Source organism: Vidua macroura, chromosome 5, assembly GCF_024509145.1.
Source record: "Vidua macroura isolate BioBank_ID:100142 chromosome 5, ASM2450914v1, whole genome shotgun sequence".
In the NCBI taxonomy this organism is placed as follows: Eukaryota; Metazoa; Chordata; class Aves; order Passeriformes; family Viduidae; genus Vidua; species Vidua macroura.
Genome location: NC_071575.1, coordinates 35,390,406 through 35,415,414, shown reverse-complemented (window position 1 = coordinate 35,415,414; position 25,009 = coordinate 35,390,406). Strand labels below are relative to the sequence as shown.

At 36.2% G+C, this 25,009-nt stretch overlaps 1 protein-coding gene across 4 annotated transcripts in view; it reads left to right on the top strand.

The window, feature by feature from the left end:
- SYT1 (synaptotagmin 1) overlaps positions 1-25,009 on the top strand; it is a 334,147-nt gene that overhangs the window by 109,272 nt on the left and 199,866 nt on the right. Inside the window, exon 3 of one of the 4 annotated variants that reach the window (XM_053978181.1) lies at positions 8,035-8,096. The exons of the other annotated variants lie outside the window; for them this stretch is intronic. The gene's annotated coding sequence lies outside the window, so the exon portion shown is untranslated. The remainder of the gene's footprint in view (positions 1-8,034; positions 8,097-25,009) is intronic. 4 annotated transcript variants of the gene reach the window in all.

The following is a 25,009-nucleotide window of genomic DNA, read 5'->3' as shown; positions in this document are numbered from 1 at the left end:
CTCCACAAAAAGAGAGAAATATTGCTATGTGGAATACTTAGCTTCATTAGCAAAAGTAGCCCAATTAAAAGGTTTGCCCATATTGTTTTTTTTAATATTTCAAATAGACCTTTTTTTTTTAATTTTCCTTGATTTAGAGATGCTAACATTAAATGTGACACATGAGATGGTAATTACAAGGTAATTATTTGATTTTTCACTAAATAGACATTTCCATTAGATTCCTTCTGGCAATGTCTAGCTGAGGAAGTTGATCTTATAGGCAAATATAATATCATGATGTCTTTTCTTTACTCAAATACGTAAGGAACAATAATGATAACTACCTCTTTTAATGTTCCTAGCCATCTGCACATCAACACTGCACTGTCTGATGTGCTGCTTTTTGATTAGGCTATCAGCTTGCTGAATGTGGACTTGATGCTTCCTTTTTATACTGTTATGAAGACTTGCAAAACCACCATTTGTCTTTTATTCTCCTTTTTTTTAATATATCTTTGCATGTTATCTGCAAGGATTGGCAGTTAAGCTCTTCTGTTGCAGCCCAGAGTGACACCTGTGATTAAAAGGTCTGCCTCAATTCCCCAGTCTCTAGGTTTCTGCTTGTAGTTTCAAGATGGAAAAAGTCATGATACTTCCGTTCATCTTTAGTATTGCAAAATCAGGCACGTGCACATAATGTGTAAAGAAGTGCTTTAAGATATGGAAATTGTATCTCTAGATGATGTTTTGTAATAATGAATTCAGACCCAAATACCAGCAGCTATAGGCTAGTTAAAATTTTCACTGTGCTTCTATAAATGTGGAGACAAACTTTACTATAGATACCAGCCCAACCCTGCTAGTTGACCAGGGAAGGAAGCCAAGGTGGCCAGGTAGGATGTTGCAATGTGCCACTAACTATGGAAAGTAACATGGCTTAGACACACTACACCAGGACACCTGCACTTGGTTAAGAGCTCCAATGACCAAATTCTCTCCCTCGCACAGCCAGCCAGGCTGGCAACCATTTATCTCAGGAATATGAGACATTCCTACTGAAATGTGCGGTTGCTGCTGAGTTGACTTTGCAGCTTCTGAGAATCAAGGTAGCACTTGCAGCTGCGGCTGCTTATATGCTCACCTCTTACTTTCCACAGGCTGTTGTTACATGTCACTCAGTGTTCACTCTTGTCACTTAGGTTACACATTTCTTCAGCAAGTTGTAACCTGACAAGAAACTCCAGTTTGTGTTGCTCTTGGCATTCACCTGTTTTATACTCATGCTGTGCCTCTGTCCGCTATTCTTTTGTTTGGCTTAGTTTATTTGTTGGCCTGTGTGTCTAGGCAGAAGTTAAAATGCTGAAGAACCAGAAAGATCTACTGACTGGTCAACCTATTACTTGTGTTTGAAGACTAGTAATACTGGTCAGTGCATCTCTTAGTGGTGCTACATACAGCTCCTTCCAGGAGACAGCCCTATATACCAACAATGACAGTAACTGAGAAAGTAATGTTCTGGACAGTCTCATAATAGTAAACCATTCTTGTCATAAATGTTTCAAAGACAAGTACCACAGTTATTTTTAACATAAATAATTTGGAGGCCGAAAACTTTTTAAAATTATTTTTAACTAATTGCTCATAATTTTAGCATCCTAATCATCTATCCATAAGGCTGTAAAGTATTTCCACCAATGTTGTTGTAAATGTTTGCTTGCTCTTACAGTGTTGCAATGAAGTTATTTTAATACTAAACATAATAGAGTGATTAGAAACATTTTTGGTGATGAAATATTATGTATTATAACTGAAAAGAAACATTTAAAATCTTCATGTATGCTTACTTTATTTAATGATCCTTCTATTAATAATGTCTAGTACCAGTGCAAGGGGTCAATGCTGTCCCGTTTCATTATTAATTTTGAGTGTTTCATTCTTTGCTCCTGTTGACCACAAAAAGGTACAAAATATCATCTCTTCTTGTAAACAAAACACAAAAAAAATCTTCATTTAAGTTGGTGTGTTTTCATTCTCTTAGTTTTTTCATACTCTTAGTAATTTGAAGTGTAGCTCAATGAAAAGGAGAAGCTAACTGTGATCATGAGAGTAGCGAAATTGCACATGAAGGTTAAAAACAGTAGTCTTGGGATATGAAGCACCCAGATAGTTATAAAAAGGTAAAAGGGAGCAGAGAGCAGTTGCTGTGGAGCAAAAGGGCTTGTTGCATGGTGGTTGCAGAACAAGCAACATTAAAATTATTGTGAGAAATCAAGGGTACCAGCTTTGGAAAGTGATGTGCCTGTCTTTACAGGATTTGTTTTGCTGCTTACCAGAAATCTGAGCAGCATGTAGTCCATTACTTCTTGAATTAGTACAGGAGAGGGTAGGCAGTAACTTGATTTTGTCTGTATTTTGTCTGTATTGGTAGACTTTCACATTTTTTTTAATAATTGCCATTAGAAGAAAACAGTGGCGTGAATAAAACTTACTGTATGGTATAGAAAATGTGCGCTGACATTATACCAGTGGTGAATTATCATCTGTGTACATTTTGTGTACATATCCAGATGAACTACAGAATAAGTCTGCTTAGAATTTTCTCTTTATCTAAAAAGTTACCTTTGAAGGGATGCATTTAAATGGCCAAGAAATACTGAAGTTGTTGCCACTGTAGGTCTCTCTAGGGTAGTATAGAAAGGGTATTGGAACAACTCACCCATAGATTATGTAGCTTAATTTGCTGAGGTGTTGACACTCACTATCAGATTTTCTGGGTGCATTGCTTACCCATATTAGTATGTTTTCATACAGCAGAATTGATAGAGAGATAAAAAAATACGTAAATAAAACCTCTTACACCAGAAAAAAAAGATCAGCTGCGTTATGTAGCATATAATCACTTCCTACAGTGGATATTGCAGCAGGTTCTTTCATCCTATGTACCTGGCAGGTACACACCTGAGAATTGTTTGGTTTTTTTTAAAGCCATAGTTTCTTTTAAAACAAGCTGGACTGTCACAGCCCAAAATTTGAGAACTGATTTTTGTCTGACACTCACTGTGTTAATCACATTCTGTAAAAAGTCTGAGAGGCTTTCCAGTAGTGTTTGGCTTTCCTACCACTATTTGTTCCCTTATCAGACTGTTCATGAAATTTGCAATAAAAATGGCAATAAGTACTTCCTCTCTTTTGATTTGCTCATTTGCTAGAGAAGTTTTTATTCTTGGTTTCGATTTACAGAATATCAAAGGCTGCAGAGCCTCCTTACATTCATTGTTCTGCAACTCAGTTGTTTATGCACAGTCACCTCTACCATGAGATGTGCACCTCTTTATCAAATAATATGTCTTTCTGTTTTTTACTCTTTAGTACTGTTCTCCATCATTGCCTGTAGGCAAGGAGGAGGGGTGGTGATGTGAGTGGAAAAAGTGCTGTCATCAAATAGATAGTAATTTAGAGCATTGCTATTTTTGGGGGGAGGGTGTGTGTGTGTAGAGGTATATTTAAAATTAGTTCCTGTTTTTTTTTTATATTACAGGCCTGAATTCAGTCATTAATGACCTCAGCAGTGCCTGTTTTAATGTAATCCCTGCTTGCTGACTGCTGTTCCAAGAATAAAAATTTAAGCCAAAAGATTTAATGAAATCCTTTGGGATTAGTGCTCACTGGGCTGGGGAAATTGCATATCAACCATTTCTCTGTATTCTAGCCATACGGCTTGGTATTTGAATAGGAGGGTGTCCAAAAGAGAAAACTCTTGAGTTCATCAATTATTCACATTTTTGTTAGTTACAAACCTGGTATTTGGGATTCTGTTGCCATAGCAATCCATCCAGGCCTGAACGGATAGTGTTTTAAGTGGTGGTTGTATAGAGATTCACAGTGTGTGCTTTAAATCCCTTCTGAAGTAATCCTCAGATCTGTTCTGTGACTTATTTGAGGTTTTGACAAAATCAATGTGACTCGCAGTAAAAGTTGATGCTGAGCAAATTAAGCTCATAAAATAGTGGAATATACATATGATTAAGGACAGTAAAGTTCATAATGTATGACAATTTCTGTTTCAATATGCAAAATTATTAATAAGTGCCCACAACTGCATTTTTTCCAAAATACATTTAATTTGTTGCACATTATGCAACTGGAAATTATCCAGACTCTGTGCTGGTTATTAGCTAATTTAAACTTCATAATCGAATGCTAGCCTCATTTTTCCAGACATCAGTTCTATGTTTTACAAGATGTCAGTCTATTCATAATGGACTCCTCCACTTTCAATTAATCTGATTTTCTCTCATAAATAATTCTAAAGCAGAGAATAAAATTCAAAATACCCATTTTCACTTCTAAGACCACTGGGCTTGTGTTTTGAGGACATGCTGCTAAATTCAGTAGGCTAAACCAGCTGCTTTTTGCCTGAGGTTTAGTTTATATTTTTGTATTTTGCCACAAAAAATTTCAAAATGGTTTATTCCAAACCTCCCAGATATGCCACATAAGTGGATGTCCTCAGGTCTGAAAGACAATCAATAAAGTAAACAAATCTGGGCTAAGTTTCAGCTCTGTCAAAACTAAAACCCTCCTGAAACTGATTTCTAGAGCCTTTATTCCTTTATGACAAATATATTGTCCAGTTGTGCTCTGGAACTGTCACTGAGCCATAATGATGATATATTAGCAGCTCTTTATTACTCCAGAGTACAGAGATTCAGTTTGCAAAATTACTCCTCAGTGTTTGAAAGGAGAGAGGGAAGAATAATACTCAAATAACAGCCATATGCTCTACTAATGAGTGTTTAGCCCGTAATCCTAAACAGAAAAAAATTGTTTCTTCATGGACTTTGTAAAAGATCACATAGTTGTTCCTGGTTTCAAAAATAGTAATGGAATAAAGAAATTGCAGACAGCCTAAGATAACTTGAGAAATCTTTTAATTACCATGCAACTTCCCTTTCATCTTTTGTATCACAGTTCACAATGAAAAGTGAAGCTTCTAATAAAAGGGGCTTATTTTTGTCATGATTCTGTGATGCTAAAAATGTTCTTTGTCACCTGTAATAAATGTAAATCCCTCTCTTTCTGTATGAGTTAAACAAGAGCTTCCTGAGAAAAATTGTGGACTTCCTTCCTTGCAGTGGAGTAGGGTTTCATTTCATGAGCATATATGCGTATATAGTCTTAAATATAGTGGTTTTGACTGAACTGATTTTATTTTAGAGCTCCAGTCCTGCCTCAGTTTAATGGGACTATTTCTATAATTGGTTACCATAAAGTTGACTGGGATCAGAGAATTTAGAATTAATGAAAAAAGGCTGTGTTTTACTTACTTTTGCTATCTATATGCTAACTGAAGTAAAAGTTGCAGATCATTTAAATGAGTACTCACCCTGAAATTAAATGCCTTAAAGTATTTTCTATAGATAACATTTGTTAAATATAGATTACACTTCAAAGGGATATTACAAGATTTAGTCACACGTATCAAAATATGTTTCTGTTGATATTTCTAATGGTTTCATTAGGAAATGTCTTCTCTTGCAAATATTATTGAAACAGGAATGGAGCCTTGGAAGGTACTAGTGCTGTGACAGATGCTATTTGTAGCTCTGAAAATATAATTGTTACTGCAGGGGATCTCCTGCACTGAAGACCCACAGGAGTCCATAACCAAGGGTGAATCAATTAATCTTCCAACACATCTAATAAAAAAATTGCCTGTGTTTAATAGTAAGTGATAGAAACACAGTTGAATTTCTTTTGTAATGTGTTAATCTTCCTCTAGAAATGCAAATATTTCCTGTTTTTTTTATCTCCTTATATTTTAGCTCTGTAAATCCTTGCAAAGAGTGATAGTATTTATTTTCCTGGACAAATGTTGAATTTTATTGATTGGTTTTTACTTATTCCAGATGTCCATTACATTTCTCATATCTTTTGGAAACTCAGACTGTGAGCTTCAAAGGAGCAGGCAGTCTGTCTCTGCACTTAATACAGCAGTGCACTTATTCACAGTTTCACTTAAATTTGCTTCTCTAGTGCATAACCTGTATTTTTATTCAGTTATTTACAATCATTAGTATATTAGACATTTGTCTTTCCTTTCCATTTTGTCAGTGCTTCAGAAGGAAGTAGTGAACCTCCCAAAAGGCTCAGTAATAATATGACACAGCTTGACACAGACAGCTTAGAGAAACAGGGGAAGATTGAGACAGTGCACCACAGAGCAGGTGTGACTCTGGGTGTTAATTTCTCTAAGGCACTTGCAGATACCTCTGCTCAAATGCAAGATATACACTGGGCCCTGAACCAAAACCTTGGCTCTGAACCCCAGGAGAAGGTGGAGATTAGAGGTTCTTTTATTGAACCCTCTTTCTGAGTCTTTCTGAATTTCAAATCCCTCCATTTGGGAAGACTTGACTTGACAGCAAGAGGCAAAGTTGTGGTTGAACCCATTCAAGAGATATTTAAGTACAGTAGTTCAGATTAGGTCTGTCATGGTCTGTACCAGAACATTTTATATAGCTAATACAGAGCACCAATTGAGGTAAGGCCTGCTAAGGCTATTGACATGAGTTGGTATTTGATATGAGTTACAAACTGTGGGAATTAAATTAGCTATGTTTTACACCAGCATCTGAATTATCCTAACCCTTTAGAATAAGATTCCAAATCATTGTCCAGCTAACCTTGCATCATTTTAAGTGTTGAGCTCCTCACTGATGTCTAGGACATAACAAAATGGGCTGTTAGATAGAAGAGCTGATCCCTATGGTTCAAAAAAGTTTAAAATTTAATAACATCATAATACTAGATGCTTCTGACTAATGTATTATATAGCACTCAGCTCCAAACAGTTCTTAATTGTTGCTTAACATGTTTCTTCAGTAGACCCAAATGAGTGATTTCTGGTATGTCATAAATATTGACAGAATGATACAGAAAGAAATATTAATTTCTTAAAATAGAAGAGGAAATTAGATTTTATAATTACTTATAGTTTGAGTCCTGTATGATTTGAGTCATGAGAGATGGTTTGCTGATTAGAGTGAGACGGTGGATGGAATCATGATTTGTTATTTTTATAGGCCAGCGTAAGTGTTGGTGTGCTGTAGTGGGACAGTTTCAGATAACAACATTTTCATTTTCTAGCTGATGTAAAATTAAAAATACATCTGTCTATATTGGTAATTATGTATTTGGCTCAATTTTTTAACTGCATCCGAATTGATCATCTTTACACTTAATGCCTTCACAGCTTGATTGTGCTTGCCCTTTCACACCAATGTTGCCCTTATTGTAACACTTATTGCCCAGCAGTTCCAATTTTCTCCCTTCTCTCAAGCAGCCTTTATTAATGACAATTGTTAATAGTAAAATCTGCAAAGCCAGCATGCTGTATTCCTTCAACTCCTGCCTTAAAACTCACCTCTGTTGTGATGCTTGTAACCTGGCCAAGAAAGGCTAAAGCAGCTGGTGTGCTGTGTTTAGTTCTTACCATAAAAATTTCCTGTATGAAACAGCAGGAGTGACGCATGAAACACCCCTCTGCAGCATGTTCCACTCTCCTCCAAAAGTGGTGAGGGAGGCTGTGGCTGTCATTGGAGGCATATGTTCTTTCTTCCTTGGCTCCTCAGTCTAATGGGGTAATTCAGCCAAGATCTAATACACCATGAGAATTTGATTTTGACGAGAGGATTGACAGCCTCAGAAATGTGAATGCCTGTCACTTTCCTGGAACTGGGGAGGCCTGCAGGTGCCCAGATGAAATTACGATGTCCAGCATTTAGTCCAAGGTTTCAAGAGAGATTTGTTCCCTGAACCTGTAGATTTCTCATCCCTGCTGCTATTGTAGTATCTAAGACTGGAAACTGTTTTTTAAGGAAAGCAGATTATGTGAATTCTTTCTGCTGGGTGCTTTCAAAAAAGCCCAGGGTTTTAAATAGTGGTGTAAGCCAAAACTAAATCTGAAAATAGCAAACTTCTGTAGCACAAATGAAACTAGATAGTTAATTTTAAATGGATGATAAACGCATGTATTTGTCTTTCTTACAGAAGTGTGGACTCCTGAATAAACAAAGAGAAGAGAGTTAAGCACACATTCTCTATTGTGAGCAGTAAGTGACCAACTTACATACTCCAAAGCTAAACATGACTTGCACTTCCTTTTAAAATTTTTTTTAGTCTTTCATATTTGCAGTTCTTCCAACAAGTGCAAGAAATTAGTGTAGTGTACATCTCTGCCTTGTATCCAACTTAGTTTCATTTCACAGGGGTAGATTTGTATAAATTCTATAATCATCTCAGGTAAGAGGTCCAGGTAATCTACACAAAGTGTCTTCATTGCTGCCTATACTGAGAATATTATGTTTTTCTTCTCAGTAAAAATACATTGCAATAGAAATTGACAGTACTGAGCTAAAAACAATATTACACCAACATTTGATCGCATGTGAAATTTTGCAGAAAAACAGATTCATCACTGTAGTCAGATCCTACTGGGTCAGTATAGGGGCAAAAGACTTTTATGGGTTTGTGTTGACCACATAACCACTGGCTAATTGTTCTGAACAGCCCTGGTCATAGCTGTGCTGTTCACTGCCACAGTCCAACCAATCGCAGTGCATGGCTGCACTGGCCTTTGACAACCGCAGCATTGTCAAACACCAAGAAATTAAGACCACTTACTGAGACAAGAAAATGGGCCTTGTTTATGTTGTGGGTGATATTATTGACATTTTCCCTAGAAAAGTATCTTAGGCTGCTGGTGAAGTACCAGTCATGACAAAGTAGAGCACAGAAACTGCTTTCACTGCCAATCCAAAGTAGTGTGCCCTGGGAGTTGTAGCTGACTATATGGGAGTACCACATTACTGGGTATTAACAGGTGGCTATATTTTCTGAGAACCAGAGCAGGTGGACTTGTGTTAACACATTTCTGTTAACAGTTCCAACAAAACTGTTCCTCTGTGCTAGGTGCCAGTAGAACCTGATTTTTTGTGGTAGATAATTGTGGACGGTAGGCAATGTGCAGAGAATATGTGTTCTTTAGCACCATTCTGCTTTTAGAATATACATTTGGCAGTACAAGTTAAGGAATTTTAATGTTGTATATTAAATCCCTATTCATTTAGCCAAATTGGCATATGGAACAGGCTAGTTGTGAATAGAAATAAACCTTGAAAATTTCTTAAGAAGTAATAAAAATAATACTCTCTATTGGAAAAGAATATGTGTAAATCTCAATAGCAAAAAATACCCATTATATCTCTGGGCTGACAAGTTCGATGATGGGCTTTAACATGAAAGGAAATGTGTGACATTTCACAAATCCAAGGACGACACAATGCTTGTTTGTGAACCTGTGTGCTTATTTATAAGTTGTACTAAACTGTGTTACCAGTGGGCATTTTCTAGACATATAGCAAATTATATATATGTACCAGAGAATTCTAGAAAACTTCTCAAAACTCCTATTTATCTATTCCTTTAATTTTTTTTTCATTTCTTTTTCTTTCAGTCATACTTTCCTTTCATTTTGTCTTCTTTCCCCTGTGGTTCCTGTGGTTTATATTTCCTGCATGCTATCACACCTCTTTTTACCCTTTATCTTTCCATTTTTTTGCCATGTAGTCAAGCTGCTCAAGCTTCATATTTCCAGCATCCCCCTATCCCCCACATAGGGCCATCTCCTCTTACTCTTGGCAGAGCTGCATTGCAGAATGGTTGTGATCTTGGGCAAATTTTAAGCTTGCTATTTCTAGTATCAAATATATACTCTGCAGACCAAGAGCGTTATTGCTGTTGTTGGGTCATAATGCACAGATTAATGTCATATACCTATGTCTAAGGAATTCACAAAGGGTTACAATGTAGTGTAATATGGGTCAGGTCTTGCAATTTTATTTGACATGTGGAAAGATATAGTGGAACTTTGGAAGTTGTTATTTAATGCATGGGATACCTTCAGCTTAATCAATTATGCTTTAACCCCTCTGGATCTGAAGTTTTGGCAGCAGATGACTGATAGTTAGATGAATAAATGCTAGTAATTCCAAGCAATTTGTAAAATTCAACTGATCTATATATATACAAAAAATCCACAAGTTGTTACAGACCTACTTGTAGAAAATAAATTTCACTACTGCAGACTCTAGAAGATCTTCTCCCCAGTTGCGTTTCTGTGTTAAATAGCCAGAACTCACAGGCAGCTGTTTCAGAATAACGTGGATTTATTTGTGTATAGTGAGAAAAAATTAGTCAACTATCCTTGGTACTCCTTCACATACAAATTCTCTCTCTTCTGCTGGCAGAATAGGTTGAAAGGACCTTTTCATATTATCCATGGTTAATTTTATCAATCATGGCATTATGATTATAAACTGCGGCGTGGGTTTTTGCTCTCCCCGGCTGCACGCGGCTCTTGGGAGCCTGGCTGTGGCGTAGCTTCCACGTGCTACCGGGGTTTGCTGCCGCGGGTTCCCGGACACGGCTCCGTGTCTCGGGCGCGTGGGCTGGCCAACCGCTGTTACCGTGCGCTAGGGACCCGGCAAAGAGGAAGGAATTTGTCCATTTACTCCGTGCTTGGCAGGAACGGTTTATTGGTCACGTATGGCGCGGTTCGATGGAAAGACGCGACCGCTCCCGGCACTCGCATGGGAGAAAATGGCGTCTGACTGCCGGCGGGATAGGGCTTTATAGAGGGGCGGGGCGAGAGGATCCACGGCCTGCCGCCCAATAGGGGCAGCTGCCGTGGCGGGGACACCCGCAACAGCGACCAACCAGAGAACCCCGCAGGGGCGGGCGCCGAGCCAGAGCGGGCTGAGCGGGATCGTGTGGCTAGCACGGGGTTTCCCGGGGCCGGACGGCAGGGCGGTTACAGGAGCGGCACAGGGGTAAGAGCCGGCAGCAGGCAACATGGGGGCAGAAACCGCGGGGGGGAACAACGCGGGGGAAACACGGGATTACAGAACTTGACTTATTTTAACATAAATTAAAAACCCTAATCTAAACCCAAACTCCGGGATGCAACATCTCCCCGCTTAATAAAATATAAAAAGAAAGCAGTGGTGTTGATTCAGCCGGGATGCAACATAAACTACAAATGATCTAACATATAATGAATATATAATTACAGAAATGAAACTCTGCAGAGGTTATTTAACATTTGTGATGTGAAATTTATTTAACACTCTCTTTGGAATATACATGGGAAATTAGAATAATAAAACAGAAATAAAATTACTTTTACCTCTCATCCATCATCAGTGAGAAGCAATGTTACCAGCTTGATCAGGCTGTACATTCTCCCATGGAGGGAAGTTCATGTATGGTACCTTTGGGCCTTCTAACATCACTCTTGAGAACTTCATACACTAAGTAACCAGTGTTCTGACACTGGGATTGACAAATTGGAATTGTGGAGTTGTTTCAGAATACCTTTTTCCTTCAAATTGAATTAAAATCTAAAATATCTGCTGCTTAGACGCAAAAAAGATTGGATTCCCCACATGTAGAGAAAATTAAATTAAAATTAATATTGCTCTTATTTTAAAAAGGATAAAAGTCATAATGTATAGTATGTTTTGTGGGTTTTGCATGTTCCCAACTTCATTTTAAATGCAAGGGCCTTTGGCATTTGTCTTTGATATTGCAAAAGATTTCCTTCGAGGAACAGGGAAAATTTCTTGCACCATGTGTTCAAAAAAAGGTGTCCATTGTCCTCACATAGCAGCAATCAGATTTCATCTACCATGAACTTTGGTTTATCAGAGAAGTGGCAAATAATTGATGGCTGGTCGATAAGAGGTTTTTTGTTACTCTTGTTTGATAAAGGCAATTTCAGGTAATGTGACATAAATTAGGAGATTGCACAAGCACAGTGCTAGTACAGGAGAGGGATGACCAGAATCCAGGCTGCTGTGAGCAGATTAGAGGAGGCTTGGCCTGCTGAAAATTATTGTATGGGCAGTTTGACTCCATTATATGTAGAAGAACTAAATTTATGTTAGACTTACTGTTAGCTCATGAGCATGCAACATTACCCTTGTTTGCCCTAATATCTGTTTCAAAAGTTACTGTGTTTTATATTTTACCATTTACCATGGTATGTAATGTACCAGAGATGAAGCAGCTAAATTAAGGGTTTTTTGGTTTTGGAAGGGTCAGTTTTGTAAAAGTTGAATTTATGAGTATTCAAAAAGAAATGAGCCTGTGGTTCCTGAATATTCTGTAGTAATCACAATAACCTTCCTTTACATTATTATTTCCATCTTTCATGCAGTGTATCTAGAAGCAGCATGGAAGTGCCCTCATTCCTTGTTCTTTGCCATTATGTCACAGGTTTTGTCATTGCACATTAAAATTCATGTGCATATACTGCAGGCTTGGATAAAATTGTTCATTGGAGTGTTTCCACTACCTTTAATGAGGTCTTCCCCTAAATTAGTTTCACTCTTTTTTTTCCCCCTCACATAGTGAAAGTACGAACTTCTGTACGAAATTATATAGTAGCATTTGCATAATGTAAAGGTTGTTTATATTGCCTCTGTTTTGGATATCACATCAAGACTCCTCAGAGAAGTCTCTTCTCTATGGCTTATACGCTTACAAAATTCTGTGCTGCAAAACTTTATTTTTCTTTCCATCATTCCTGTGTTACAGACACCGCTTTGTGTTTTTTAATGTGACATTTCTGACATAGATTTAGATTCTGTACTGCTTTGAGGTATGCTAGTTATGCAGCCTAATTTTGCAAAATGGCTCTGTAGTTGTAATTCCCTGGGGCTTCAGTTTAGTTGTCATCTATCATTTTAGCACTGTGATTGATTAATTAGTCTCTGCTATTTAATTTATCTGCTGCAGCTTCTAAGCTTTTTCTTTAATTGGTAAACGCATACCTTTCTAGACACATTTTCAAATGTGTTTTCCAAGTGCCCCAGAAGTCATGTAATCATCTTTTTCTCAGCTAGGACTTTAACCACTTGAGCCATTTAATGGCTTCAATAAATATTGGCTGATATTTTGTCTATTACTTGGAAATTTTGAACTGGAAATCTGTGTTATATTTTCCATTTTTCAATCTTATTATATATATATTTATTCTGAAATACTAGTGTATTTACCACCTGCTTTTTGATCCATCAAAAAACATTAAAAGAAATCAGCATCTTTCTTAAGTGTAGGAGCCAAATGCCTGGGCTGCTGCTGTGGCAGTAGATTTTAACCACCTTTGCACATTAGGTTTCAAAAGCAAAATATTAATTAGTGTAATTTGCTTGTGGGAATTTCATAAGCCAGCTTCAGTCAGTAGGGTTAAAATCCTTATTTTCCTCTGTTGTATACTGTGTTCCTGTACTTTGCTATTTTTAAACATCACATTGAATATCAACTTGGCTATGATTTTAAATCAGACTCTTTCAGAGAAATGTCATTTCTATTTAAAAAAGAGTTGGTTTTTGGCGTTAAGTCATACAAACTGTAAACATTGAAGGAGTTCTACACAATTACTGAAGCAACTTTCAAGAAGCTACTATAATGAATTGCTTCTATGATCCACATATCAAAGTAATTTTCATGTCACATTTTCTTTGCTACTGCAGTTTTTATTATGGCTCTGCGTAATTTTGAATAGGGATGTTGATAATTTGGTTTTTTTTTTTTTTACTTTTAGTTACTGTGAAATATTTGTGATTAAAATTTTTCAATAAGAAGAATTATACTGTGTCATCATAATGCAGCTTTGCTGACGTTTGTAACTGCTATTATAGTCCCATCTCTAAATACAATCAAACAAAATTAGTAGACATCTGCAGCGTTGCATGCTTTTTGGTTTTTTTGTGGGTTTTTTTTGGTTGTGTTTTTTTTGGTTGTGGTGTTTTTCTTTGTTTGTTTTTTTGGGGGGGGGGGTTTTTGGTTTTTTGTTTGTTTTTTTTTTGTGTGTGAGAGCAAGCTTTAATCAGTATTTCCCTTTTGTTTCTAATTCTTAATCTTGTTGCACAATCCACTTTTAAAGACTGCCAGCTTAGCTTCGGGCACATACCTTAGTAATTTGTGGTAGGTCACTTCCAGCCCAAATTTCCAAAGAGTTTTGGGAGATAGCCTGTTCTGTCAGTGCTCTTGTCGTGACTTATGCTTTGATTAGGAAAAAAGAGGATAGACTTTCTTGTCAACTCTGCTGCTTTGCATTTATGGTACATGAAGCTGAACTCAAGATATAATTAATCTGGTAGAAGTGATTATGAAACACATACAGGTTAAGACAACTCCACTGTACGGAGCTGGTGATCACTAAGGGACATTATTTGGCAGTTTTGGATTGTCTCCAAGTATGACTTTTCTCTTCAATTATGATTTTCTTTTCTTCTTTAAAGTTTCATACTATAAATCTTACTTTGAAGACATCTAGCTATCATAAGCATCTCATTTTGACTGTTTTCCTTATGTAAATGAAACTCATTCAAGTGTTTATTCAGAAATGAGAAAGGAACATCTTAGACCTGTTTACAATTATATCTCTAAGTTACAACTGTATTGACAATGCTTATCTGTGAAAATGGGAAGAAAATAGGAAATTCAATTACGTTTCCATACAAATGAAATTGTTTTACAAAACCATTAGCACATAATACTATGATGCACATATGTTTTCTGATGTCAAACTTCTGTGTTTATATTAATATCTGAAGTACATTAAATGGGCACAGTAGAATTTTTCTTGCAGTAAACAACTTTGAAAACACATAATTCAAGATTTAATATATTTGGAAAGGCATGATTTCTTGGGTTAGGATTTTTGGGTGGGGGGATATCCAATAGAACAGCTAGAAATTAGGAGTAATTTGAAGTGCTCTGCATCAAATATATCAGCAGTGTATCTGCAGTGTGCTGCTGCTATACCTTCAGTTTTGCTCTGCCAGCTAAAGAGGCAAAGACATGGTTTTGCTGTGAGAGGACCCTCTGCACGACAGCTCTGAGAGCAATATTGATTGATGTCTTTCATACTAGTGACTCTTGTAGCTGTACTAATAAATGAAACAGTGCTTTCAGCTGAGGGCACAAGTTTTTGAACATGCTATTCATAAAGCTCATAACATTAGGCCATCTTACCAGTCTCACTAATTACAAAGCTTTAGTCAAGTTATTAAAAATACTGAGATTCTGTTCTTCCATAAGCCACTACTTGGGAGGTTTTCTTGCTACTGCTCAATTTCTATGACTGCTTTAGTCCCTCCAAAATGTCAAGGTTTAGAAGTGTATTTTTTATTGAAAGGTGAGATTTTTATTCAGTTGCATGGATCCAGGGGCTGAAGCTTCGAAAGATAACTCCCAAACATTTATTGCAAAGTCTGGTGATACTGTGTAAAATGCACGATAGCCTGGAGGTCTCTGCTAGTACAGAACAGAGGTACACTTTGATCTTTCACATAATAGGTCTCCCAATACTTTTTCATTTCTAACAGAAATAGTGCCCAGGCTGCTCTTACACCATAAGCCTATTTCACTCATCCTATAAGTTGTGATGCCAAGTAAGAACATTGGTTTTAGGAAGAAGGATGAGAAAAATGGGATGTAATTTAGATTGTGCAACCTTAACTATTTTTGATGGTATTTGCTCTTAGAATCATGTCTCAATGTTTTAATCTTTAGTTTAAATTAAATTATTAACAGAGACAGGGTTTACTTAAAGATCTAATTTTACTTTAGGGATAATAATGATTAAGACTTCAAACTGGTTCAAAGTAATTGGTTAGTAAACCACTAGCTAATAAACTGTTAATTGTTTTTCCTGTAGGTAACAGGGGTTCCTTTTGGGTAGTTACAGACTATTGGGCAAATATGTCCAATATATAGGTAGATTTTAAAATGAGCATTACATCTAAACTCTATAATTTTGTTCTTAGACATTTCTTAAGGAGAATAAAATCAGCATCTTTCATTCTGAAATGTTCAAGATATGTTGGTGGACATAAATTATTTGCTTAAACCCTCTTGAGTAGCTTTCCTTCTCAAAATTGGTATGGTGGCACACAGTAACTTTCCGGGGGAGTTGGAATTCACCCCAGTGGTGAAATTTATAGTATTGTTACTGGTGTGAAAAGACTAAGCTCATACCATCTCAGTATTGCAAAGACCTTGAAGAACTACAGAACTAAGTACTGCTGTTACTTATCTTACTCTTTCAGACTCTGAGATTGTTCTGAATATTGATTTATCCAGCAGTTCAAGCTTCTTAGACGGTGCCACTGTGTTTGAGAAATGTGTTCATTAGTACCTAATTATTTCTGATGCATGTTAAAAGAAATTGAGATTATATCTGCTGTTAAGTAACTGCCTCAAAAAAAAAAAAAAAAACATTGTCTTACTTGATGGTTCCTAATCTTGAAAATACCTGTGTAAGACTATAATATAAAAGACAAATATCAAATAGTTTTTCTTGCTGCCCGTTTTACCAATAAAAGCTCTCTTTGCCTCCCTTATTCATTCTCCTGGGAAAAAACAGCAGCCTTTTCAAGCCTGAATAATGAGAGGGGCTAGGTAAAGGAAAGCTCTGGTATAGTGATACTAATATGCTACTTATTGCTAGAGTATATAGCCCTATATTGTTTCTTTTTCTGATTCTCAGCCCTATATTGTTTCTTTTACTGATTCTCCTTTCTCCTTTCATCCTTTGTTCATATTCCCATTTTTCTCCCTTTACTCTTTTCTTATTGGCAACTCTACCTGAGTGATGTTATCATAGAATGGTTTGGATTGGAAGTGACCTTGAAATCGTCTAGTTTCAACCTCTCTGTCATGGACAGAGACACCTTCCCCTAGATGAGGTTGCTCTAAAGCCCCATCCAACCTGACCTTGAACACATGCAGGGATGGGGCATCCACAGCATCTCTGGGCAATTTTTTCCAGTGCCTCACCAGCCTCACAATGAAGAATCTTTGTGGCCCTCCCCTGGATTTCTTATTGAATCTTAGTTTCCCTTCTAGAGCTACTTTGATGATGCTCTTCTGAAAAAGATCCCTCATTACTGAGTGTCACCTTGAGTGTCAATTTGTTTTCTTGTAGTTCTCATAGTTCTTATCTTCTTCATAATAGGGATTTCAAAAAGATAACAATAGGGATAAAACACAACTTACAACTTACAGCTGGACTACTGTAACTAGGCTGTGACTGAGTTTGCAAAGAGGGGCTCAAGCTGGGATGGTGCATGTTTAAGTGATGAGAAATGAGTCTAGACATAAAGCAATGGCTTTTATGTGTACGTTCCTTCCTCCCCATGACCAGATATCTTAATGTTGTATTATAGAACAGTGAATGAACCTGAGGTTTGTACTTTTTCCCTCTGCAAACATTTGTTTCTTTAACATGAGCTCAGAGCAATTTGGGCATCTCTTTATCCCATTTAGCAAACTGGCTTTGTAGCTTTGCTCCTACTTCCTTTTCTACCTGCTGTGGGTATGGGACTATAATGTTATGTTACTTAAGATAGAACACAGTAAATTTGTTTACAAATGATACATGAATACATAATCTTTATGTCTTTATTTTTTCTTATCTTTAGCATATACTACTTTCTTCCAACTAACTGCCTATAGCATGCAATGTCTGATTTGTTTGAAGAGCTTCTGATTTCTCCTTATTAGATATTTTATTCAGAGCACCAAAGAAACCCATGTTTGTGTGACTTTTCTTCTTGGATGCACATGTGCGTGCTCTCTTGCTTTTGCTCTGTCTTGCTTTTTTTCCTCTGCTTTGCCTGGAACATTATGTCCTCAGTTGTCAAATTCCTTTCTCTCAGATAAAATTCCAAAGTTAGATTGAAAGAGATCAACCCAGAAACTCTGGCAGATGATTAATTTCTAGAGTGAAACTGAATTTTGTGAATCTTAAATGAAAAAATGTGTACTATTAAAAAGTATGGTTTTAGGCTTGTGAAGAGGAATGTCTGATACTTGGCATATAAAAAAGGAAATATGATAAGGTTATGAAACCTTGAGGGGTTATTTGAATCATCAACTTGTTTCTAGAGAAATAATAAAGCTCTGTTTTATTAATCCTAATTGTCCTTTTATTTGTTGTAATATATTATATCAGGTTTACAGCATCTCTTCATCATTGGCTTCTCAGGAGCAACATCACTAAAATGAAACTATCAGCCATCTGAATGCTACAGATACAACCTGAAAATAAATATGGATAATTAAGCAAAGTATTGTTTTTCAGAAACAGGATATCCACTTCCGTGTAGCATTAAGAGGAGAGTTTAAAATTGTGTACAGGGTTCAATAAACTGTTGAACAATCTATTTACTAATAAACTGTTTTTGTGAGTTAATCCATTGGTAAGTAAAAGAGAAAGAGGCAGATTATGCATTATAGACTTCTATGAATTGCATGGTAGAAGGGAAGCAGTTACTAGAACTGTAACCGCTTACTGTAACTAGTTACTGAACTGTAACTAGCAGTTACTAGAACTAGAATGATGTTACTAGAACATCATTTAAGTAGCAATGATTCAAACCTGTGAATCATTGCTACTTAAAAACATCATGGCTATGAAAATGCATTGAAGTCTTCTCTCAGGATTCTCTAAAATGTTGATTGAGATATGAGTAAAGGCATTTCCATGATCCTTGACACCACTCTGTTGCCACACTTAATGTGTGGCTTTCAGGAGGTGAATCATCATCGGCCATACATGACTGTTTAGCTTTGCTTGTTACTAGATGTATATTCTGCTTACCAACACATTACTTTGTTAGTTTTTTAGCTTAGAAATACTGTATATATGGTGTCACAACTTCTTTAGCAGGAAGTTATGACAGGGTAGTTGGGCAATTCATGTAACATCTTGGAACTCCTCGATTTAGAGCAGGTGGAGCTGTGTCAGTTGATTTTATAGTATGGTGCAACCTGCCGTATGAAAGTTATCTCAATCTGGGGGTTTAGAAATGCTTTTAAGGGAATTATGTTTATATGTAAGTATTCTTAAAGTAACTGAGGTATAATTAGCATTTCTCGTGGGAACAAGCAGGAGAAGGAGAACCCTGGGTTTAAGTCACAATTTTTGATGTCACAAACACTCAACTGATCCAAGCAAAAAACATCAAAATTAGAGAACAGGAGCAGTCAGAATGTTTCTAAATAGAAGCATTCATCAGCTTCATGTCACATTACTGACGTTTTTAAGTTCAGTTATCATGTTTGGACTTGGTGTGGTACCAGTAAAAGGGATTTGCTCATTTATTTTCAAGTGATCAGAATGGTTTTTAGGCCACATATAGAAATAGTTAGAAAATACAGTAGGCTGACTGGATAAGAAAGAATGGATTAGGTACTTGCAGTGATAATACAGAAGAGGAAGGATAAAAGTTCACATTTATTTAAATTTAAAAGGAATCTCCATAGGAACTGCATTCACTTAAGATACTTAATATACGTATTTTTACCTCTTACTTCTCTGATTGAGTGAAACTTAGTTGGTCGCCTAGAATTTGATGTGACTTGTAGCATTGATTTATCTCAGAAACAACAAAGACTGAAATTGAAGAAATAAAGATGAGCATGGTGGTGTTCTTTGGTAAGTTAAGAGGTATACGTAGGAAAAGAATACAGCCAAGAAATACATTAAGGCTGAATATTTATTTATTTACATCTGAAAGATATAAAAAAGGTGTAATGAAAAAGTTACTTGCTACTGGTGTGTTAGCTATATTAGTAAAGCAAAGAAATGACAACTCAGAGCTAGAAGAATGAAAGTACAGGTTTTGTCAAAATATTAGCGAGCTCTCTAGATACCCTGATGAAAAATTGCCACTAGTTAGTTTTCTTATCGTTGCCTTGACCTTAGTATATTTTCTGTTGAGCTTCTGTCATTTTCATCCAAAATATGACTAGCCATTCAGAAAGCTTTACATTTTTCTTCTAAACTGTGCCTGGTGAAAGAAAGTGGAAATATTTGGCAGTGACAAATGTTGTCTGATCTGTAGGACAGATAGTTCTGTAGTCTGAAGTGGTGTTGAACAGTGCCCCAGGTGTTTTCACAGTTAAGGCATCTGTGATTTATACTGATGCTTGCTCACAGACTAAATTATGTCAGGTGTGTTTTGGATGTATAGATTTTGTGCATGGCTAAAACACAACTCTAATTCAGTCGGGTTTTAGGGAAACTAATAATGGTACATGCACATCTCTCAACTTAAGTACCTTTCTGGAGAGCACAGTGAAGCAGCTTGACTATGTAAAAGAGAGTATGCATTTCTGTGGATTATGACTTGACTTTCTATTTATTTTAGAGAATTATCTTTTTTTCTTGGTGAGCACAATCTTTTATCCCTCTTAAGGCTTTTTGATAAGAGATTATCCATGGCTTGGTTGCGTTGTCATTTTCTGATGCTGCTGGAGGAGTGGTGCTTCTCTGCTGCGTGAAATTTACTGACACTCGCTATTTTTTCCCTGGAACAATGGGTTGCAATACAAGACTTTGCTCAAGAAATCTGAAGTTGCTTTGGTTTTGGTTGGATTTTCATATATCAATACTGCTAATTGTTTTATCACCTTATACTAGGATCACCAATAAAATACTGTACAGTCCTTTGACAATTCATGAGAGTTTACATATTTACTGTAAAGTTAACATATCCTCTTCTCTGATTCACTTTCCATGGTTATGTATCCCTAGTGCCTTATTAAGTCTTATAAATAAGGTATTATTAACATTAACAGTTCTAAAAGCTAATCATTTACAATCACATACAGAAAGTGGCAGATGGTTTGAGTAGTGCTCAGCTATATTTCTCATGTGTGGAGAAGTATCCAGCAGCTGCCATGCTGTTAAAACAGTGGGATCTGTGGCAAGGGAGTGATCCTATGTAGGACATACCTGCTGGCATAGTTTACAGTACACTGGAAAAAATTCTGTCTGGTGGGGAAAAGTTTTGTGTGAAACATTAAAACTCTATTCACTTCTCACAAAACTCTAATTTTCAAAGAGAAGTTTTTTTTCTCTCCTTCAGAAGAAAATAGAGCACATTTCTACTATAGTTAATTGTTGGTGCATGGTAGGTTGTGATTTCTAGCTAGATAAACCTTGCTAATAAAGATGAGTCAGTTCTAAGGGATCTTTCTTCAATTATGGTATGTGGGGGGTTTCCTCTGTGGTTGTTCTGGTGCTTCCCCCCCCCCTTTTTTTGCTATTTCTTCATGTTGTGCATCTTATTATTTATGTCTTTATATTTAGTGTTTGTTTATTGCATTTGGATATGCAAGTGACTACCAAGTATCTGTTAGTAAGTAAGTAAGTAAGTAATGCTAAGTATTATCTACGCTTATGAGTCTTGAAACGTTTCATCTTGAAAATAGCTACAGAAACAGAAGACCCTGTACTTCAAGAAATTTGTCTCTCCATTTGTCAGTCAACACTGTGGGATGGGCAGTTGCCAAAGCTGTCACACAGCAAGAAGTCAGATAACCTGGTGTGGTCTATTTGTGTTTGTGCACTCTTATCCCACTCAGGTGATTTGTCTTCCTGCCTGGATGTGGAAACTCGGTGTTTTCTCTAGTGTGTACAGTGAACAACCCTTGCTGTCAGGACAAGCTACCAGTTCACCCCAAGGTTACAGTAATGCTGCTTTTCAAATTAGCAGCTGTGTGTTACTTAAGGAAACCCCAATAGAGGGCCCTTCCCCAGAGACTGAGCCTATCCAGTTCAAAACACTGTGTGATGCCTTTGAAATATAATTGCTAAAATGGCACCCATTTATTCCAACAGAGCTGTAAGATACAGAGGTAGATTTTTAGCTGTTTAATTAAAGATGCATATCTGAGGTTACCTAGCAAAAGGCATTTGTCTAGTTAACTCCCTATAGTTCTCCATTCTGTCAGTTGCTGACAATTAGTAAATATTTGGTTTCTTTAAGCCTTATTTCTCTATGTGAATGATTTAGATATTTATAGTTAACGAAAAAATGATCAATTATTTTCCATGTCTTCAAAAATACCTGTTTGGACTTTCTAGGTCACAGTGCAGCTTAAACAACAACATGGATATGTGAAACTTTGAATTTTCTCCCAATGTGATGTTTTAGCTGCTGACTGTAAGAATCAAAAAATCTACAATTTTTTTTCCCATACAAAGGAGTTAAATTCTGTAATTCTGTGGTATTCTGGAAGTGACAAAGTTGTGGGTTTATTTTTTTAATTTACGAGTATGTTTTTAAAAGTCTGTATTTGTAGGGCATGTTCAGAGTCTCTTGAAATTGAAATACATAAAAGGGAGTGAATTATGGTCTTTAATAGGAGTGAGAAAAATATGTAATAGCCCTATATCAAAAGCCACTATGTAAAGCACTTGTATTCTGGATTGTATATAATTATCCCAGTTTCAGTGGGGGTTACAGGCAGCTGTGAAAACTGTCGGTTCTTATTGTCTGTGCTGTTATTTTCCATTCCTCAGTAAAAGTTAAATTCATCCTTTAGATCTAAATTAATATTTTATGTCAAAGCTTGAGGAACAAAGAAAGGGCTTTTGGGGGGGAAGTGATGAAGTTTATATGTATAATGGAGAGCTGCACTAAAATAGACATTTTGGTTAATGCTGGTTCCCATGGTTACTTGCAAATAATTATGCAGTTTTTAAAACACAAAACTCTTTTTGCCGTCTTACTTCCAGGCAGATGAGTGCCCAGCCATTAGTTATAATTAGCTATATAAGAAGTAAATTGTTAAGGCTTGATCTTTGAAATTCATCTTAGCTTACATATGTTACACCCTTACACACTGCATTTGTATTGGCTTCACTAAGGTTAGATTTTCAGATTGGGCAATTCTGTTTGGCTTGAATAATCTTAATCTTGAATAATATTAGGTCAATATCATGGTTTATTATTACCTCCACAACTTTTACAGTAGGCTATGAAAGTCTTTAAAGAAAAGTTATTCTTTTCTAAAGCAGCATTTATTCTACATTTAAGAGTTCTGGTATTTTCTCTTAGGGCTTTTTTTTAATTGTGTACCTAATTTTATTAAAACCATTTCAGTCTGGGAAACCACAATGATGAAAATGCATCTTTCTGTGAAGCTTGGTCATAAGAGACCACTGTTCTGTTGCACTTCATTAATAACAATTAAAAGTTTATCTTATTAATAATAGCAGTAATATGATTATTATATTTGTAATACCACATTAGCATTATGTGAAAAATAAACAGATTAGTCTGACCTGCCCAGATTTTTTAAATTAAAAAACATACTGAAAATTTTGCCTTCCTAAGTCCCCTGCGTTGCCTGTCTGGGAACTGCACAGTTCGTGTCATGGCTGAATTAGGAAAGCACAGCAGATAGCTTAGAACTCACACTGATCACAATTCTGAACTTCTGTAGGGAAAAGATTTTGACACTTACGTGTGAAGAATTTTCAGATGATTCTTGCTGTTATGTGTGAAATCTTTCCATGTTTGCAGCATTATTTTTATGATTTGTCAGAAATAGCTATAACAAAGGATGTCATCTCACATCAGCTGCACTGGTTTCCTGTTTTGTCTTTCTTGTCATTTTTCTACAAAGTTTTTTGGTATTGGAACAACAAATCACAAATTATGTAAATAATATATGATAACTTTCTATTTGACCTTTTAATGTAATTTTATTTCTAAAGTATAAGCACACAGTTTCTAATTAAGTTAACTGCTCCTTTCTCTTTCAGTTTAACACAGAGATCTGGATATACAGTTATTGATTGCATAGCACTTTGATTATTTTATTTTCTGATTTGAAGTCTTAGCATGCTAGTTTCTCATTACCATGAGTTGTGATGATGTTTTTAGGATGATGATAAACCATTAAACAATGAGGATGAGAAAATACTACTTGGTCACAATACTTCTTCCTCATTTTGCACACTGAGAGGGAGGCTGGTATCATATCAGCAGGTGTCTAGCAGAAGAAGCAAGAGAAACATTTTGATTGACTCCAAAGCCTTAGAATCACATAATCATTCATTTTGGAAGGAACCTTGAGAGGTCTTCCAGCCAGGCTTCCTGCTCAAAGCAGGATCAGCATTTGAGTTTAGACCAGATTGCTTGGCACTTTCTCTAGGCAAGTCTTGAAAGCCTCCAAGGATGGAATTTCTGCAACCCTCTTGGGCAAACTGCTTAATTATCCTGTGTGGAAATGTTTTTTTTTGACGTTCAGTTTGAACCTCCAAGTTTCAGTTTATCATTCTCTCTTGTTCTCCCACAGAACACTTTATGTACAAATAAAAATATTGTGATCCATAAATACAGGTTTCTTAAATTACTTGGAATAACAAAGTTTGTCATGTCATGTTTTTACCTGAATTCATCTACAAAAAGTATAAATTGGAGTATATAATGTATAAATTTAAAAAGAGCTTTTAAGACAAAATCCAGGAATTTTCTCGTTATAAAACTTTCAAGGATGATATTTTAATGTTAAATTTTCCATGCTTAACTTTTAAATCTCTTGGTTTAGGCCAGTTTTATCAAGGTTAGTGCAATTTTCACAAATATATGCTTTTTCCATTTCCAGTGGAAGACTTCTTTGGCCAAATGTGCACAAACAGATTCTCAAAATGATGCTTCTCTTACGCTTTTCAAAGCTGCTGCATTATGAGATCACAACATCTGGGCTGTATTAAGAAAAATATATTTGGATTTGCTATTCAAACAAAATGAAATTTCTTTATCACCAATAGATCTTTTTTCCTTTATCAGTCTGGAAAGCTTCCAGTTTGAAACTCTGGAGAAACAGATGTAAAGCTTATCTGAATTGTAGTCATATTAATGAACTTGAAAGGGGATTATAGGCATTTCTATCCTATCAGTTCTTCAAGTAGGGAATACTAGGAGTGACCACACAGCTATGTAGCATGAGTTTGAGGGGGGCATGCCATACTTTCTTCACCAAAAGTCATCATTTGTTGTGCGTTTTTGTTACTAGAAGTAGCTAGTTTCTTACTCAGTCTTAAATTCAAAAAGCTGAATAAGATAGCTTCCTAAAAAAAAATTTCACTCTC